Source organism: Lissotriton vulgaris, chromosome 12, assembly GCF_964263255.1.
Source record: "Lissotriton vulgaris chromosome 12, aLisVul1.2, whole genome shotgun sequence".
Lineage (NCBI taxonomy): Eukaryota > Metazoa > Chordata > Amphibia > Caudata > Salamandridae > Lissotriton > Lissotriton vulgaris.
In genome coordinates, this window is record NC_141700.1 from 723,260,260 (window position 1) to 723,278,275 (window position 18,016).

Consider the following 18,016-nt stretch of genomic DNA (forward strand, 5'->3'; position numbering starts at 1 on the left):
GTGGAGTCTAAAAAGCGTTTCCTGTTTTGTTTCCTGTCGGGTGTAATACCTCATGTGTTATGACTGGGTCGAGGACGAGGGACGTAGAGGTAATGCCACTATATGTCTCATAATGCAGCCAGGAGCTGTCACCCAGCTGCAATATGTTATGGGCAATTTGCTCCTCACGCAAATTCCAATGCACCAGGTGAAAGTTTACATTAGCACTCATCTTTACCTTCAGGAGAAGGGTAGTTTTAAATATACCTTGGAAATTTAAAGTTATCATGTTTGTATCTGAAGCTAAGGTAAAGTTAAAATAAATAAAGGTACTGTTAAAATAAATAAATAAAAAAGTGCATCCCTGGGTGGGCTTGAACCACCAACCTTTCGGTTAACAGCCGAACGCACTAACGGATTGCGCCACAGAGACTGCGTTGTCCAAGGATGTGGTCTCATTAAAGAACTGCAGTATAGTCACACACTGTGTATATGTGAATTATTTGCAGCAGGACTCCAAATATGGGCCAACCTGATGCTAATAGCCTTGGTCCTGCTAGAATAAGAACAGTCCAGCTCAAACCAACAGGCCACATCTGCACTGAACTCGACCACAAGCCAATTTATTAGTTGTGTCTACAATATATAGTTGTATAGAAGCTTTGGTCGTGATATGACACAGACCTGCGTCTGGATAAACTTGACCAGTTACAGCTTGGACCACACCTGTGAGGAGCAGTTTAAGTTCTGTGGCCCAAAGAGCAAATTCTGCCCTCGTGGTAACTGTGGCCAGAGCAGCAGAATCAATGACAATTTGCCTGGGACCCACCAGCTGACTACTAATACATATTAATTTGTTGTTACCCAGTGTAGGGCTTGTTTATGAGCCGATGCGTCACTTTTGTGACGCACCAGCGACGTAAATAATGTGCCTTCCTGCTCCATATTTACAATGTGACACATCTAGGTAGATGTGTCACTTTGTAAAAGCCTGCGCCACATTATACCTGCGCCAGGTATAATGTATGCAGGGAGAGCGTTCCAATGCAAGTAAAGGTCATAGAAGTGACGCTTTAAAATCTGTAAGATTTCACTGTGCCACTTCTAGGACGCAAATGCGTCAATATCTTACTGTCGCATGCACATTTCACATTGGCCTTGCCCACGTGTAATGACCCATTGCTAGAGCTGCGTCACTTTTGTGACACACTCCAGCAATGCGTCATTTTTGCGCCTACAGATACGTCAGAAATACTGACGTATCTGTAACTCCTTGCGACAAGGTGTGTCATACTGTAAATATGACGCATCATTGGTGTTGCAATGAGGGTGCAATGAAAAGTGACGCATCACTGTTTTCCCACAGCGATGCGTCACTTTTCATAAATGAGGCCCTATATCTCTAACGAAATGGACAAGGAAAAGCATGATCGCAAGTTGCACTGGCTTGCTTTATTGATCACCACAAACTGCAGTTTCAGATAGCTCAGTGGGTTAAGGCATCTGATCAATAATACTGTTAATAGATCTCAGGTAGTAGGTTTGAATGATAAAACAGCGTGAAGGGTTAACTTGTCTTATTCATTTTATTGCCTGCAACCAGGCTTGTATTCCTTGTCGGATAGCTCAACAACATTACCCATTTTTTGCAGGTGACTTTGTTCACAAATCAAATCATGATAAATACAATTCAGAGGTTTTTGTCCTCTCCAAAAACTTTGCATGTCACCTAAAGAACATGTATTTCAGTCCTATCAGATTTTTCCCAATCTTCCATTCTATTGTTAATAATGTGGTTCCATTGATTTAGGAAGTTGTAATAATCACTTATTAAGTTCCCAAAAAACAATTGTCCTTAATGCTTTCTTGTTTGCTGTATTAATGGCCGTTTTACTGTAATTATTCCAGGGGTCGAAGTGGGAGGGATCTGAGGGGCATGAAGTGTCCGTACTTTTTTAATTTTACAAAGACAGTTCCCAACTTTTTGTGAAAAGACAACCACCCGGGGATGGTTAATTCCGGCAGTTGAAATGCTTCAGCTAAAGTTCAAAATAACACCAAAGCACACACTAGTTATTAAAAAAAGCAAAAAACACTTGATAAGAACAAAGTTCAAACACTTCTTTGTTGATTCAATGAAGTGTCTCCATTAATTATTCCTGAAAACAACAAGCTGATGAGAGGCAACACAAAAGAATAACAATGGGTTAAGACTCAGGAAGAAGAGTTTGTTTGCAGGTGTTGTTGGTTTCCGATGCAAGTCCTTTATTTGAAACAAGCCTGTGACAAGTTCCTAAAATCACAATGAATTAGAAAAATGCATCCAGACCAAGATAACCCGATGCATCAATATGCAATCTTGTATCCACGTAAAAGTCTCATTAGGACTGTGGGGATTTTTTGATTTTTATTAACTAGTGTGTGCTGGGGTGTTATTTTGAAGTTTTATTCAAAATGTTCACACAGTACGGAATATCGTCACCTAGGGTGGCTGGGTGTTGTCACCACGCGAGCACCATAATTGGACTATCTATGTTCTTTCCTGATCATCAACTGTGATACAAGTTACAACAACAAGCTGATTCCTGTTCTGTAAATAATTTGATACTATTATTTGGTCTGCAGACAATTGGCTTAGCCACCCTCTTTTATGTTTTAATGCTTCAGCTAAAGTGTAAGGCAGGGAGTCTCCTGTGCTGTGAAACTGATGGAGCAGCAGATAGCTAAACAAGCCTTCCTGCCAGGGTGCCTGCTGCCTGAAAGAAATATAAATGTGCACAACTAGTCAATCCGCAAATGTAAAGGGAGAGTGGAAGCCGGTATTGACTTTAATTGATGGAACTACTTGAATCTACCTAATGACACAGAATTATTCTTTGTGATGGGTATTTTAAGGGAGCTGTCAGCTGAATGATGAAGTGTGTGTTTTTAAGAGACAGTAATAAAAAAGCTGCTTCTTGATGACACGCATTTATGATTTTTGAGTGGTTGTGAGTGAGCTACCAGCCTAGCTGTGTTATATGTGCTTTTAAAAGACAGTTATAAAAAACAAACAGCACTACATATAGTTCTGGTATTACTAAGATCTATATTTTGGAACCACGTTATTATCTTTAACTTTTTCGCACATTTTGAAGAAACTTATATTACGCTCTGTGTAATACAAGTTTAAAATAATGAGGTATATGTACACAGTGCTTTATGTCCCAGACTGGGACCTTGTAGCGCTAAATATACACAAGTCACTATTCTCCATGGCATTAACCAGGATTCAATTCTGTGGCTCACTGGTGCAATTCTTTCACTATAATATAGGTGTCATAATGCACAATACCGCATTTCCCACGGATTATCCTACATTGCATCAGTTGTTTCCCATTTGAACTCTGTATTATTTTATAAGTAGTTACCTGAAGGTGAAAGACCAAAAAATTTACAGAATATTTTGTTTTTTTAGCCACGCCTTTGGCCACACCCCTACCCTTACTCACCCTGCTTCCATTGTGCACAGCATCACAGGTCATTCCCATACGTTTTTTAAATGCACTTCGACCACTGAATTATTCATATATCAAGCCCATCATAAACAGCGAGGCATCTTTGTAAAAGGGTCCATCATATGTTTCCACACACTGAGCTATAGACGTGGCATAATGGGTTGAACATTTCCATATGAAACACCAGGGGGCGGTGGCGGGAGACCCTGCTGCTGCTTCGAATGAATGGAGTAAGTGAGCTGTTCTCGGTCACACATGATGCAACGAGCTCTGTTGGCATAAACATATCTTTGGGTTTATTTACAATTTGTAAAATATTTCAAGAGTTTTCAGGAACATTTTCCAAAAAAAACGTGTTGCATTGGCCGGGAATCGAACCCGGGCCTCCCGCGTGGCAGGCGAGAATTCTACCACTGAACCACCAATGCTTCATGACCATCATCGTTTGTGAGACGTTATGGATGTATTTAAGAAACCGGTGTGACTCTCCGGTGGTATACTTTCTTCATTATATTTGCTGCAACATTATTGTACATGATTTGAAAGAAGAAGCTGTCACGTGACACATAGTGAGTCAAGGGCTCCTTACCAACCTGGCACCTGTAGTCGAACTCGGCTTTCTATCCAAATGCATTTGACAGAGAGACTTTTTTTAAACACGCAAAAAATGTTAAAAGGGAAACTACAATTTCCAGAATGCATTTTATTGTTGGGAAAAACAGGACCGTTGGAGGCAGATTAGCTCAATTAGCTCAAGGGGGCGTTTTGCAGCTGTGCGAGGTTTCCCCCTCAGCCCAACCCTTTCCAGCCTCTGCTCTCAGCATCTGCACGACTTTGAGAACACATCTCTGCTCCGCTCTGGTCGTAGGTCCCCTCATCCCGAGACAACTACACAAAGTATCTTCAGCACACGTCACGTCAGCAGTACTTACGGTTCCTGCTTCTGTCCCCTTCTGGGGAGACATGCCAACACTATGCAAACGTGCCACATCCATGTTTAGGGAACTTTGGGCTCTGCATAATGAATCATTACATACACGCTAGTCTGATGGCTTTTAAACCTCATCTGTAACATAACAACACTAAAATATGGATTGCGAATCCACCGGGTAAACTGAGAGCCGGCCACCACCATCAACGCGTCGAAAAGGACATCTTAGCAAAACAAAAGGGACAGATTACACAGCAGAGACCCGGGCTCCAAAGTGGCTTCATTTTAGCCGAAAGAAACCCGCTGTCTACAAACGGCCCTTGTCTGTCACAGCTGAGACCTCGCATTTTTAGGTCACCACTTTGTATGTTTAACAGCAAAGCTTGAATACAAGTTTGCATGCGTAGGGGCAAATACGATTCGGAATTAAAGAAACCAGCTTGCATATTTAATAGCAACGTTTTAAATTGAAAAAAAAGGTATATTCAAAAACTAAATTCAGGTATGCGTTGGCCGGGAATCGAACCCGGGTCAACTGCTTGGAAGGCAGCTATGCTCACCACTATACCACCAACGCCTGCGTGATACCACATCACACAACAGATCTGATACAGCTAGTGCAGGTGAAGTAGGACAGTGATTTTAAAGTGATTAGGAATGAATCAGGGGAAACACAAGAGATAAACAAGTCAGTTTCTTCAAATGCTACAAATCTGAATCCAGGAGCGTCATGAAGGCCCCCCCCATCCCTCTCCCCCATCCCCCTCTCCTGCTTTAACATCTACCACAAGAGGTGGGTTCTTTATGGGTTCCTCTGTCATCAATCTAATATAAAAGTTCAACCTTAACAATAAAAAGAAGAAAACAAGGGGTTGAAATAAAAGGGAAAAAAAAGGATAGATGTATGAGTGGCTGGATGAGATGGTTGAAATGATGGTGGGTACAAGGAAGGGTCGCCGAGTGGGTGAAAGCCTAATGGGTGAAAGAATGATAGAGTGGGAGAAATAATACACGCATGGATGGGTGGGTAAAAGGATTAATGGAATCAACGGATGGGACGGTGAAAGGATGGTTGGGTGGATGAAAAAATGGGCGAATGAACGGATGCATGGATAAGTGAGTGAAAGAATAGGTAGATGAAAGAATAGATGGATGTGTGTGAAAGGATGCGAGGATGAAGGAATACATAGAAGGGAGGGTGAAAAGATGGATGGGTGGGTGAGAAGATGGGTAGACGAGTGGGTGACTATTATGGACACTAAAGATACTGGAGCCCAGCATGTTACTCTGGACTTCCGTGGGCCGCATATTGTCTGGTTGCTCAGGAGGAAGTAGTCTTCGAGGAAGTTCACTAAAGAGAAAAGGCAGCGCCAACAGTTAGGAAGTGGTAAGCAGAGCCATTGGAAATTAACTGAATTTGTGGGCATTGGAGTAAGGACTGGAGTGAGGAGGAAACTGCGTAGGAAAATGCGTTGGTCAGCTGAAAAGATCAACCCCAGGGCATCCAGAAATCTAAGACCCCAATAAAGGACTAACCAGGTGAAAGCTGCAGACCATGGGTCTGAGCATACCCCTTTCTCTGAGATGCCCTGGAAATCCTAATCAGATATCCAGCTCTCCCCGTTAGTTTAAGACATTGCCCCGTTGGCCTCATCCATAAGGCATTTCGTGCAGAAACATTTTGGGGAAAAATCCAGACTCAAGTCATTGGGCAGTTTACCATTAACAATTGGAAGCAAGTGCAAGATATTGGGATCTAATCCATCTTTTACCTGTAGGCAATGTAGAATACAATATCACACGCTCAGACGTGCAGTCAGGCATAGACAGAGACTCAAGCGTAGACGCAAGGACACACCCTGGCATGTACACGCATATTGCAGTTTAGCCAGCCCAGGGTCAGTAGCTCAGGCCTAAGTGTTCTTACTTTTTGCAGGTCCGTGCATGAACAAACCATGTGAGCGCCCGGACAGGCGATGTGCACGTGCATGGAGTCTCCCACCACGCGCTTGATTTATTACGGCTCGGCCGCTCCCCCCCTCTCTGCATGCATGCTGTTTGCATGCTGTTTGCATGCTGTTTGCCTGCTCGCCGTTGCTTTCACTTTTGTTGCTGGCTCGTTTTAGATAGTTACAGTAAAGAGTCACCCAAAATGGCTCACACGAAGCATTAAAATGTCACACAGAAGGGGACTAAAACATGTAAAGTGACATTGCTTTTCTACAGCGCGTCCTACCCCTGACGAGGCATGAAATGCCACACATAACAACGTGTGTAATGTATGCACCGAAGCGTTTACAAATGGGAGCGGCAACAGTTCTTCCTGCTATGAGCCCAGGCCCCATCCTCTGGGCCCTCACCCCAGCCCTCATGACTCTCGGCCATCCGTCCCAGCCCTCGGCCCCCCTGTAGGACTCTAATAATCCCTCGTCCTGTGCTTGGCTGAGTCCTCCGGCTCCGTGTACCTGGCGGAGACGTGAACCTGGAGGCGGTGACTTGTACCTGTGGTGGCGGTGATGATATGTACATGGCAGTGGTGACGTGTATCTGGCGGCAGTGACGTGAACTTGAGGAGGTGACGTGTACCTGTGGCGGCGGTGACGTGTCCCTGGCGGTGATGATATGTACATGGCAGTGGTGATGTGTATCTGGCGGCAGTGACGTGACCTGGAGGCGGTGACGTGTTCCTGCCGCGGTGACGTGTGCACCTCCTGGTTTCACTGCCACAGTGCCACCGTTTGAGGATGGGCAGCTGTAGTCACCCCCCCCACCCCCCCTTATACCCCAATTCACCTCTGTCGTTGCCCCTCCTGAAGGGCATATGATAGTGTTGCCTTACCCCTCCCCCGGCCTCTCTTTTGCCATTTCATCCGCGTGGTATTTGGCGTCTCACAGCGTCAAAAACAAAAACATCCTATTCAACAAGACTTTCTGTCCCCATTCAGAAGATGAAATGTGATCATGTTCGGGTGCGCCTTGGAACAGGCGACATAGTTCAGTGATTAAATAATTAGCAAGACAGGTGAATACAGGGCAGGCACACCAAAGAGGTGAAGCACAGAATTGGAGGATATGTTTGTAGCTCAGTGCTAGAAACCTCCGATGGCTGGGGGATAGAGCTGAGCGGAAAACCCGAAATGACATGAATGTATAACTAAAGTATACTGTACGAGCAGGGCCACTGAGAACACATATATTGCGTATTGTGGAACAGGCTGAACATGTGGGGATATAGCTCAGTGGTAGAGCATTTGACTGCAGATCAAGAGGTCCCTGGTTCAAATCCGGGTGTCCCCTTCAAACTATTTTACATATTTTTTACAATATATTTTTGGAAAAGCTTAAACAGAAGTTCTTTGCTGTGAAAAAGACCAAATTAAAAGAACACACGCTTTTTGGATAATGTTTCTTACAAACGACCAACAGATTCAAACATTTAACTTTTTAGTTACAAGCGAACTAAAATTAAGGCACTTTGTCTGCTAAAGAGAGAGAAACACATAAGATGAAAGAGAGAGCGAGAGAGAGAGATCCCCCAAATCAGCGTAGGGAGATATCTCACATACATTTCTTAAATCCCAACACAAGCTTTTAAGAGTGGGTCCACCCTTTCACATCACCAAAGACAGACCTTTCAGTTTAATGTAAGACTTCTCTATTCCAATGTTTGTTAAACCTGTGAGGTTTGCTGATTAATAAACTACGAGAAATCTAATTTAATAAACAGAAATATAGAAAGAGGCCACACTGGTTCTGAAAGTAAGTGGTGAGGGTCCCTGTCTACAGCAAGAGATTGTGAAATGCCCACCTTCCCCCTTTAGGTTACATTCTCTGGATCCACCTGAAAGGACAGGTTGACAACATAGTGAAGGATACTGCTCTGTGTATTCGGATTAGTGACAGCCATGTGACAGTGGGAGGGTGGGTACCACTATCCATGCGCCTTCCGTACAGCACCACTAAATTTCTGGAACATTTCCTTTGCGCTCCTTCAGAACCTTTAGATTTTTGTTGAACATTTATGTGTCAAGTGTGCTGTAAAAGTCACAATTTGGTGATTTTTTTTCTCAATGTGAACCCCCCACAGCCACCAGAACCTATTAAGTAAGTTCCCCAGGTAATATTGCTTCAAAGCTGCCCCGGTAGCATCTCTGAAAACAGCGGGCAGTGCGATGGTGGCCCAGTGGTGCACAACCTCTTTAGAAACATTTTGGGCAACTGCACACATTTGTTTATATGTTGAATAATTCATGAATTCGTTTTACAAATTAAGCATTGCCTAATAGAAACTCCTGTTCTATATAGCACTCAGAGAAAATGGAAGGGATAACCCTTTTAAAGAGGTGGAGGGGCATGTGGGCGGACACTTGATTTCGCCCAGGGCACACAGGCTGCATCACACTCTTGTAAACTTTATCTTCCATCACCTTGTGTCTGTACCTGCTACTCCCATCGAGCGGTCCTCTTCCCACCAGTGGACACTAAGGGACAGATTTACAAGTCCCTTGTGCCACTTTTGCGTCACTTTTAACATGGGAAAAGTGACGCAAAAGTGGCGCAAGGTGCTTGTAAATCTGCCCCTAAGACCCTATTGCCAGATCCAAGGGTGGCTCGTGAAAGCAACTAGTGGGCGTGCTTCCATGCAGATAAAGATTTATACATAGCAGTTTTGCACCAACATTTCATTTAGGTTAGGTGTTTAACAGTTTTACGCCCGCCGTCCCTTGCACGTTCTTCTGCCTGCACCTGTATGCTCTTAAATGTGCATATTAACAAACAGGAGCTGGGGCTGGGCTGCCAGTGTACACAGCAGGGTGTTTCTTGTGAGTGACTCACACTGTGCAGTGAGCTGGGCACAGTGTTTAGCATCCTGTATTCCTGTTCATCCTGTTTTCTTTCTCTGACTCACCCGGGCTGGTGCAATCCTCTCTCCTAGTAATTCTCTGTCCAATGAACATCAATAATGAGTGTTCTGACCAGAGGTGTGTACTCTTAGCCTTTGTGTAGGCTGCTGCATCATCAGTCAATAACTGTGGCACCATAGCTCAGGGGTTAGAACTCTGGTCTTGTTCACCAGGGGTCGCGTGATCAAATCTCGATGGGGTCTCTTCCTCTGATTTTATTCAAAATAAATACCAATATCTTTTTAATAGGGGATATCGATAGACATATTCGTTTCAGGCTATGCCACTTAAGCTCAGCAGTGCTGCAGCAATGTTCACTTTGGACCAGGACTGGATTCCCTCAAATAAAATGAAAAGGTAAATACCCTTCTCCCCAAGCAAGGTATTTGTTATATCGATGATAAACCTTATGATATGGATTTTTAATTAAAAATTAACAGCTAGTTTGCCATGAAAGGGCTGCTGACCTCCCCCTCACTACTTCCACGAGGGACAGCCGTCACCTGCAGGGCACCTTCTGCTCACAAGGTAATTTGGGCATCTCGGGCCTTTAAATAAGTTGCATTTCTTTATTTTGCCTGAACACAGTGACATTTTTAGGTCGAGCCTGGGCAGCACATGAGCTGCTCTGCAAGGCATGCTGTAATGAAGTAGGGGCTTGAAGCTCCACCCACTCTCCACCCGTATTTTTTATTGGCTTGTGTCATTGTCCACTGTAAACTGTGGCTGTTCATTAGTCGTAATACTTAGTAGTCCCTCCTTAGTTCAGCATTGTCTCATTTTGTAACATCCCATGGGACACCCCCTGTTACGTGTGTTGTTACTTGGTATGCTTTCATTACATCCTCCGAGCACTATCTTCTCAAATAGCTGTGTCCTGCCAGGTGTTGCAGGCAGGACACGCTCTCTCCTAACGCTTTAAAAAAAATTATAGCGTGCATTTGCAATGCAGTAGGTCTCGCATTTGCAAGAGTTTAAGATATTGACATTGTACATGGCAATGACTTTTATTTATGTGCACTGCTTGCAGGTTTTCAATGCACATAAATAAAAAACATTGTCATTTAGAATACCAATAGTTCTAACTCTTGCTAATGCGAGACCAATTGCATTGCAAATGCTTGTTTTACTTGTTTTTCCAGGAGTGCTTCATACTGCCTCTTTTTTAAATAAACAGTCCCTGTTTACACAGCTCTGCCACTCAAGGTGCTTCCTCTGCATTGAAATGTTATGCTGAAAAGTTTTATTCTCAAAGACTATGGCCTATTTTCATTTAGTGCACAAATCCGTGGATGACTCTCCTTTCGGATAATACAAAATAATCAATATTATGGACTCAAATTAATGTTTTCAGTGCTTTGAACTAAAGAAAGAAGAAGTTTTTGTGTTTAAAGCCACAAAACAGTTTACCGCTTAGGTAGGAAGTGCTTATCACTGTCTTTGCCCAGTAATTAAACTGATAAACGACGGCTAAAAATACAAAAAAAGGAAATATATTCCCTTTCCCAACTCACGTAAAGCATGTAATTTGCCCACCGTTTTATTTATAACTGCATAATTCATAAAAACATGAACTCCACTGTAGAATGTAAAACGCGTTATGCAGATGTGATCGGAAAGGGTTAAAATCAATATAAAAATATTATAAAGGATTTAAAACAATCTAAAAATAATCAAATGAAGAGGGTAATAAAATAGGGCTCGTCCGGGATTTGAACCCGGGACCTCTCGCACCCGAAGCGAGAATCATACCCCTAGACCAACGAGCCAGTACATGTTCCAATCAGTGTGGCTTTTACAGATGTGCAAAAGGTGTGCTGTGCAACAGGTATGATTTTGCTCGCACTTATGTACAGTCTGGTTAATTTCTGTAAATGACTCGGAGAGGGTGAACAACGTTGCTGTCTTTTAGCACCAAGATCAGTGTCACTGTTGCCTCTCAGCCACAGGGCGAGTGTGATCGATGGCTCAGGGCGACTGGGACAGTGACCTGACTGCAATCTCAGTGCTAAAATCAGTCATACCACTTCCTGTCGGTCTTACCACTGCCTGCAGTGACGGACCAGGGTGCATCCGCCACTGGCTTTTACGAATCAGCTACTAACATCACCTGGGCTCAGCGACAAAATGTACTTCTAGACTAGAGGATCAGCAATCCTAACCACACTTAAATCACCCCGACTAACACACTCGGACCGGCTTCATTTCCAGCAGGTGAACTGCCACGAATCACCAACAACCTCCAGGTAGACAAGAGGGGGGCACTGCACCCGCCACTGCAGGGACTTTTCCTCCTGTGAGACCACCCTGCTCAATGTTGTAGCTACGTCTACCGCGTTTCACTAAATAGTTATGAAAAACCCTGCCCCCTGTGGAGCGCCCACAAATAAAAAAGTTTTATAGGAGTCATCATTCACTAGGACGAGGTGGCCGAGTGGTTAAGGCGATGGACTGCTAATCCATTGTGCTCTGCACGCGTGGGTTCGAATCCCACCCTCGTCGGCGTAATTTTGATAATCGCTTTATGTAGAAAATAGAACTCGTTTCCCACCGTATCTGGCTCACTCGACGCGCCCCTTTAACGAGGTACAAACACCTTGCAACATCCTGTAACTGGGGAAATCGCCTGATTTCTCTCGGCCTGAAACATACAAATCACCGGGCTGGCAGTGTCATCTAGTGCTCATGTAAAGCACTCCAATGCCTTTGGGCCGAGCTCGCGCCATAGAAAACTGCATCCCTCATTTAAATCCACCTTTAGCTTCAGTATCAGTAAGTGGGGAAGAGGGTTCAGTGCATTCAACTATGCAATCCCCACGGACGTCTTAACCTTTCGCATATTCTGCAGACCAATTCAATCTTCTCGTTTTCACTCTGGCCTTAATTCCTTCTCTACTGAGGATTTATTAGCCCATTTTAAACTTGTTTTCCACTTGTCAATCTTTCCTTTACTATTTTTTGCATTTAAGTAGCTATGTTTCTAGCCGGTGGCAATTCCATTAATGGCCTCGAGATGTCGCTGTGCTACACCCAGTAAAAAATTCTCGAAAGCTCACGCCCTGCTGCGGCAGGTGAAGTGCACCCTGTGAAATCACCTATGAAACAGACACACACAGGTTTATGTAAATTTAACTCTTGGAGGTTACTGTTCATACTGTCACTATATGTCTCATAATGCAGCCAGGAGCGCTCACCCAGCTGCAATATTTTATGGACAATTTGCTCCTCACGCGAATTCTAATGGATCACTTTAAAGTTTGCATTCGCACTCATCTTTACCTACAGGAGAAGGGTTGTTTTAAATATACCTTGGAAATGTAAAGAAATCATGTTTGTATCTGAAGCTAAGGTAAAGTTAAAATAAATAAAAGATGCGTACCTGGGTGGGCTTGAACCACCAACCTTTCGGTTAACAGCTGAACGCGCTAACCGATTGCACCACAGAGACTGCATGCTGCCGAAATATGCTCTTATGAAAAAAATGTGGTACGTGTGCACTGTAGTATGGTTACGTGAGTATGTGAATTGTGCGCTGCACGACTCCAAATGTGGGCCAACCTGATGCTAATAGCCTTGGTACTGCTAAAATAAGAACAGTCCTGCTCAAACCAACAGGCCACATCTACACTGAATTCGACCACAAGCAAATTTATTAGTCGTGTCTAGAATATATAGTTGTATAGAAGCTTCGGTCGTGATGTGGCACAGCAACGACAGTACCTGCGTCTGGATAAACTGGACCAGTTACAGCTTGGACCACACCTGTGAGGAGCAGTTTAAGTTCTGTGGCCCAAAGAGCAAATGCTGCCCTCGTGGTAACTGTAGCCAGAGCAGCAGAATCAATGACAATTTGCCTGGGACCCACCAGCTGACGACTAATACATATTAATTTGTTGTCACACAGTGTAGGGCTTATTTATGAGCCCTTGAGTCACTTTTGTGCCGCCGGTGCGTCACTTTTTGTGCCGCACCAGCGATGTAAATATTGTGCCTTCCTGCATCATATTTACAATGTGACGCATCTAGATAGATGTGTCACTTTGTAAAAGCCTGCGCCACATTATACCTGCGCCAGGTATAATGTATGCAGGGGGGGCGTTCCAATGCAAGTAAAGGTCATAGAAGTGACGCTGTGAAATCTATAAGATTTCACTGCGCCACTTCTAGGACGCAAATGCGTCAATATCTTATGCCTGACCCATGGCAGGAGTAAGACTGACGCAGGCACATTTCACAATGGACGTGCCCATGTGTAAGACCCATTGCTAGAGTTGCGTCACTTTTGTGACACACTCCAGCAATGAGTCATTTTTGCGCCTACAGATACGTCCGAAATAATTGCGACAAGATGCAACATACTCTAAATATGACGCATCATTGGTGTCGCAAGGAGGGCGCAATGAAAAGTGACGCATCACTGTTTTCTCACAGCGATGCATCACTTTTCATAAATGAGGCTATATCTCTAACGAAACAGACAAGGAAAAGCATGATTGTGAGTTGCACCGGCTTGCTTTATTGATCACCACAAACTGCGTTTTCAGATAGCTCAGTGGGTTAAGGCATCTGATCAATAATACTGTTAATAGATCTCAGGTAGTAGGTTTGAATGATAAAACAGCGTGAAGGGTTAACTTGTCTTATTCATTTTATTGCCTGCAACCAGCTTGTCGCAGGCTTGTATTCCATGTCGGATAACTCAACAACATTACCCATTTTTTGCAGGTGACCTTGTTCACAAATCAAATCATGATAAATACAATTCAGAGGCTTTTGTCCTCTCTACACCTTTGCATCTGACCTAAAGAACATATATTTCAGTCCTATCAGATTTTAACCCAATCTTCCATTCTATTGTTAATAATGTGGTTTCATTGATTTAGGAAGTTGTAATAATCACTTATTAAGTTCCCAAAAAACAATTGTCCTTAATGCTTTCTTGTTTGCTGTATTAATGGCCGTTTTACTGTAATTATTCCAGGGGTCGAAGTGGGAGGGATCTGAGGGGCATGAAGTGTCCATACTTTTTTAATTTTACAAAGACAGTTCCCAACTTTTTGTGAAAAGACAACCACCCGGGGATGGTTAATTCCGGCAGTTGAAATGCTTCAGCTAAAGTTCAAAATAACACCAAAGCACACACTAGTTATTAAAAAAAACAAAAAACACTTGATAAGAACAAAGTTCAAACACTTCTTTGTTGATTCAATGAAGTGTCTCCATTAATTATTCCTGAAAACAACAAGCTGATGAGAGGCAACACAAAAGAATAACAATGGGTTAAGACTCAGAAAGAAGAGTTCGTTTGCAGGTGTTGTTGGTTTCCGATGCAAGTCCTTTATTTGAAACAAGCCTGTGACAAGTTCCTAAAATCACAATGAATTAGAAAAATGCATCCAGGCCATGATAAGCTGATGCATCAATATGCAATCTTATATCCGCGTAAAAGTCCCACCAGGACTGTGGGGATTTTTGATTTTTATTAACTAGTGTGTGCTGGGGTGTTATTTTGAAGTTTTATTCAAAATGTTCACACAGTACGGAATATCGTCACCTAGGGTGGCTGGGTCTTGTCACCACGCGAGCACCATAATTGGACTATGTATGTTCTTTCCTGATCATCAACTGTGATACAAGTTACAACAACAAACTGATTCCTGTTCTGTAAATAATTTGATACTGTTATTTGATCTGCAGACAATTGGCTTAGCCACCCTCTTTTATGTTTTAAAGCTTCAGCTAAAGTATAAGGCAGGGAGTCTCCTGTGCTGTGAAACTGATGGAGCGGCAGATAGCTAAACAAGCTCGCTTGCCAGGGTGCCTGCTGCCTGAAAGAAATATAAATGTGCACAACTAGTCAATCTGCAAATGTAAAGGGAGAGTGGAAGCCGGTATTGACTTTAATTGATGGAACTACTTGAATCTTCCTAATGACACAGAATTATTCTTTGTGATGGGTATTTTAAGGGAGCTGTCAGCTAAACGATGAAGTGTGTGTTTTTAAGAGACACTAATAAACAAGCTGCTTCTTGATGACACACATTTATGATTTTTGAGTGGTATTGTGCGTGAGCTACCAGCCTAGCTGTGTTATATGTGCTTTTAAAAGACAGTTATAAAAAACAAACCACACTACATATAGTTCTGGTATTACTAAGATCTATATTTTGGGACCACTTTACTATCTTTAACTTTTTTGCACATTTTGAAGAAACTTATATTATGCTCTGTGTAATACAAGTTTAAAATAATGAGGTATATGTACACAGTGCTTTATGTCCCAGACTGGGACCTTGTAGCACTAAATATACACAAGTCACTATTCTACGTGGCACCAACCAGGATTCAATTCTGTGGCTCACTGGTGCAGTTTTTTCACTATAATATAGCTGTCATAATGCACAATACCGCATTTCCCACGGATTATCCTACATTGCATCAGTTTCCCATTTGAACTCTGTATTATTTTATAAGTAGTTACCTGAAGGTGAAGACCAAAAAATGTACAGAATATTTAAGTTTTTTTAGCCACGCCTTTGACCACACCCTGCTCCCATTGTGCACAGCATCACCGTTCATTCCCATAAGTTTTTTAAATGCACTTCAACCACTGAATTATTCATATATCAAGCCCATCAGAAACAGGAACACATCTTTGTAAACGGGTCCATCATGTGTTTCCACACACTGAGCTACAGACGAGGCATAATGGGTTGAACATTTCCACATGAAACACCAGGGGGCGGTGGCGAGAAACCCTGCTGCTGCTTTGAATGAATGATTTAAGTGAGCTATTCTCGGTCACACCTGATGCAACGAGCTATGTTGGCATAAACATATTTTTGGGTTTATTTACAATTTGTAAAATATTTCAAGAGTTTTCAGGAACATTTTCCAAAAACATTGTGCTGCATTGGCCGGGAATCGAACCCGGGCCTCCCGCGTGGCAGGCGAGAATTCTACCACTGAACCACCAATGCCTCATACCACATACGGTGAGTGAGAGGTTATTCATGTATTCAAGAAACCGGTGCAACCCTCAGGTGGTATGCTTTCTTCATTTATATTTGTTGCAACATTATTGCACATGATTTGAAAGAAGAAGCTGTCACGTGATACATAGTGAGTCAAGGGCTCCTTACCAACCTGGCACCTGTCGTCGAACTCGGCTTTCTATCCAAATGCATTTGACAGAGAGACTTTTTTTTAACACGCAAAAAATGTTAACAGGGAAACTACAATTTCCAGAATGCATTGTTTTTGTTGGGAAAAACAGGACCGTTGGAGGCAGATCAGCTCAATCAGCTCAAGGGGTCATTTTGCAGCTGTGCGAGGTTTCCCCCTCAGCCCAACCCTTTCCAGTCTCTGCTCTCAGGGTCTGCACGACTTCGAGAACACATCTCTGCTCCGCTCTGCACTGGTGGTCGCCCCATCCCGAGACAACTAACCAAAATATCTTCAGCACACGTCACGTCAGCAGTACTTACGGTTCCTGCTCATGTCCCCTTCTGGGAGACATGCCAACACTATGCAAACGTGCCACATCCATGTTTAGGGAACTTTGGGCTCTGCATAATGAATCATTACATACACGCTAGTCTGATGGCTTTTAAACCTCATCTGTAACATAACAACACTAAAATATGGATTGGGCATCCACCGGGTAAACTCAGAGCCGGCCACCACCATCAACGCGTCGAAAAGGACACCTTAGCGAAACAAAAGGGACAGATTACACAGCAAAGACCCGGGTTCCAAAGTGGCTTCATTTTAGCCGAAAGAAACCCGCTGTCTACAAACGGCCCTTGTCTGTCACAGCTGAGACCTCGCATTTTTAGGTCACCACTTTGTATGTTTAACAGCAAAGCTTGAATACAAGTTTGCATGCTAAGGGCGAACAAGATTCGGAATGAAAGAAACCAGCTTGCATATTTTATGGCAAAGTTTTAAATTGAAAAAAAGGTATATTTAAAAACAAAAGTTTGGATTGCGTTGGCCGGGAATCGAACCCGGGTCAACTGCTTGGAAGGCAGCTATGCTCACCACTATACCACCAACGCCTGCATGTTCATTTGTATCACAACAGATGTGATAAAGCTAGTGCAGGTGAAGCAGGACAGTGACTTTAAAATGATTGGGAATGAATCAGAGGAAACACAACAGATAAACAAGCCAGTTTCTTCAAATGCTACAAATCTGACTCCAGGAGCGTCATGAAGGACCCCCCCCCCCCCAACCCTCTCCCCTGCTTTAACATCGACCACAAGAGGTGGTTCTTTATGGGTTCCTCTGTCATCAATTTAATATAAAAGTTCAACCTTAACAATAAAAAGATGAAAACAAGGGGTTGAAATAAAAGGGAAACAAGCATTGGAAATGCAATAGGTCTCGCATTAGAAAAGTTGGAGCTATTGGTATTGTAAATATAATTCCTTCTTAAGTTTTTTGTTTTTAAAATATTAAAAATATTAATATTGTTCTTTGAAATGCCAATAGTTATAAAATTAGCTAATGTTACACCTATAGCATTAGTAAAGCTACATGTTTACTTTTCCCCTAACTTACATGTATTGATATTACAAATTTCAATGGCTTTGGTCTTTGCTTTGAGTGTTGCTGTGGTGGTGCTGATTTGTGTTGTTGTGGTGTAGAGTGGTGCTGTGGTGTTGATGGTGTTGCGCTGAGTGTTAATGTGTTGCTGCCTA

At 43.0% G+C, this 18,016-nt stretch overlaps 9 non-coding genes across 9 annotated transcripts; 2 read left to right on the forward strand and 7 right to left on the reverse strand.

The window, feature by feature from the left end:
- Positions 1–338: 338 nt before the first annotated feature.
- Positions 339–412, reverse strand: TRNAN-GUU (transfer RNA asparagine (anticodon GUU)). Its single transcript has one exon. It is a non-coding gene; the product is annotated as a tRNA-Asn (tRNA).
- Positions 413–3,833: 3,421 nt separating this feature from the next.
- Positions 3,834–3,904, reverse strand: TRNAG-GCC (transfer RNA glycine (anticodon GCC)). Its single transcript has one exon. It is a non-coding gene; the product is annotated as a tRNA-Gly (tRNA).
- Positions 3,905–4,912: 1,008 nt separating this feature from the next.
- On the reverse strand, positions 4,913–4,984 carry TRNAG-UCC (transfer RNA glycine (anticodon UCC)). Its single transcript has one exon. It is a non-coding gene; the product is annotated as a tRNA-Gly (tRNA).
- A 2,648-nt stretch (positions 4,985–7,632) lies between these two features.
- TRNAC-GCA (transfer RNA cysteine (anticodon GCA)) lies at positions 7,633–7,704 on the forward strand. Its single transcript has one exon. It is a non-coding gene; the product is annotated as a tRNA-Cys (tRNA).
- A 3,304-nt stretch (positions 7,705–11,008) lies between these two features.
- Positions 11,009–11,080, reverse strand: TRNAP-CGG (transfer RNA proline (anticodon CGG)). Its single transcript has one exon. It is a non-coding gene; the product is annotated as a tRNA-Pro (tRNA).
- Positions 11,081–11,731: 651 nt separating this feature from the next.
- Positions 11,732–11,813, forward strand: TRNAS-GCU (transfer RNA serine (anticodon GCU)). The gene has a single exon. It is a non-coding gene; the product is annotated as a tRNA-Ser (tRNA).
- An 872-nt stretch (positions 11,814–12,685) lies between these two features.
- Positions 12,686–12,759, reverse strand: TRNAN-GUU (transfer RNA asparagine (anticodon GUU)). The gene has a single exon. It is a non-coding gene; the product is annotated as a tRNA-Asn (tRNA).
- A 3,461-nt stretch (positions 12,760–16,220) lies between these two features.
- On the reverse strand, positions 16,221–16,291 carry TRNAG-GCC (transfer RNA glycine (anticodon GCC)). Its single transcript has one exon. It is a non-coding gene; the product is annotated as a tRNA-Gly (tRNA).
- Positions 16,292–17,299: 1,008 nt separating this feature from the next.
- On the reverse strand, positions 17,300–17,371 carry TRNAG-UCC (transfer RNA glycine (anticodon UCC)). Its single transcript has one exon. It is a non-coding gene; the product is annotated as a tRNA-Gly (tRNA).
- Positions 17,372–18,016: the final 645 nt, after the last annotated feature.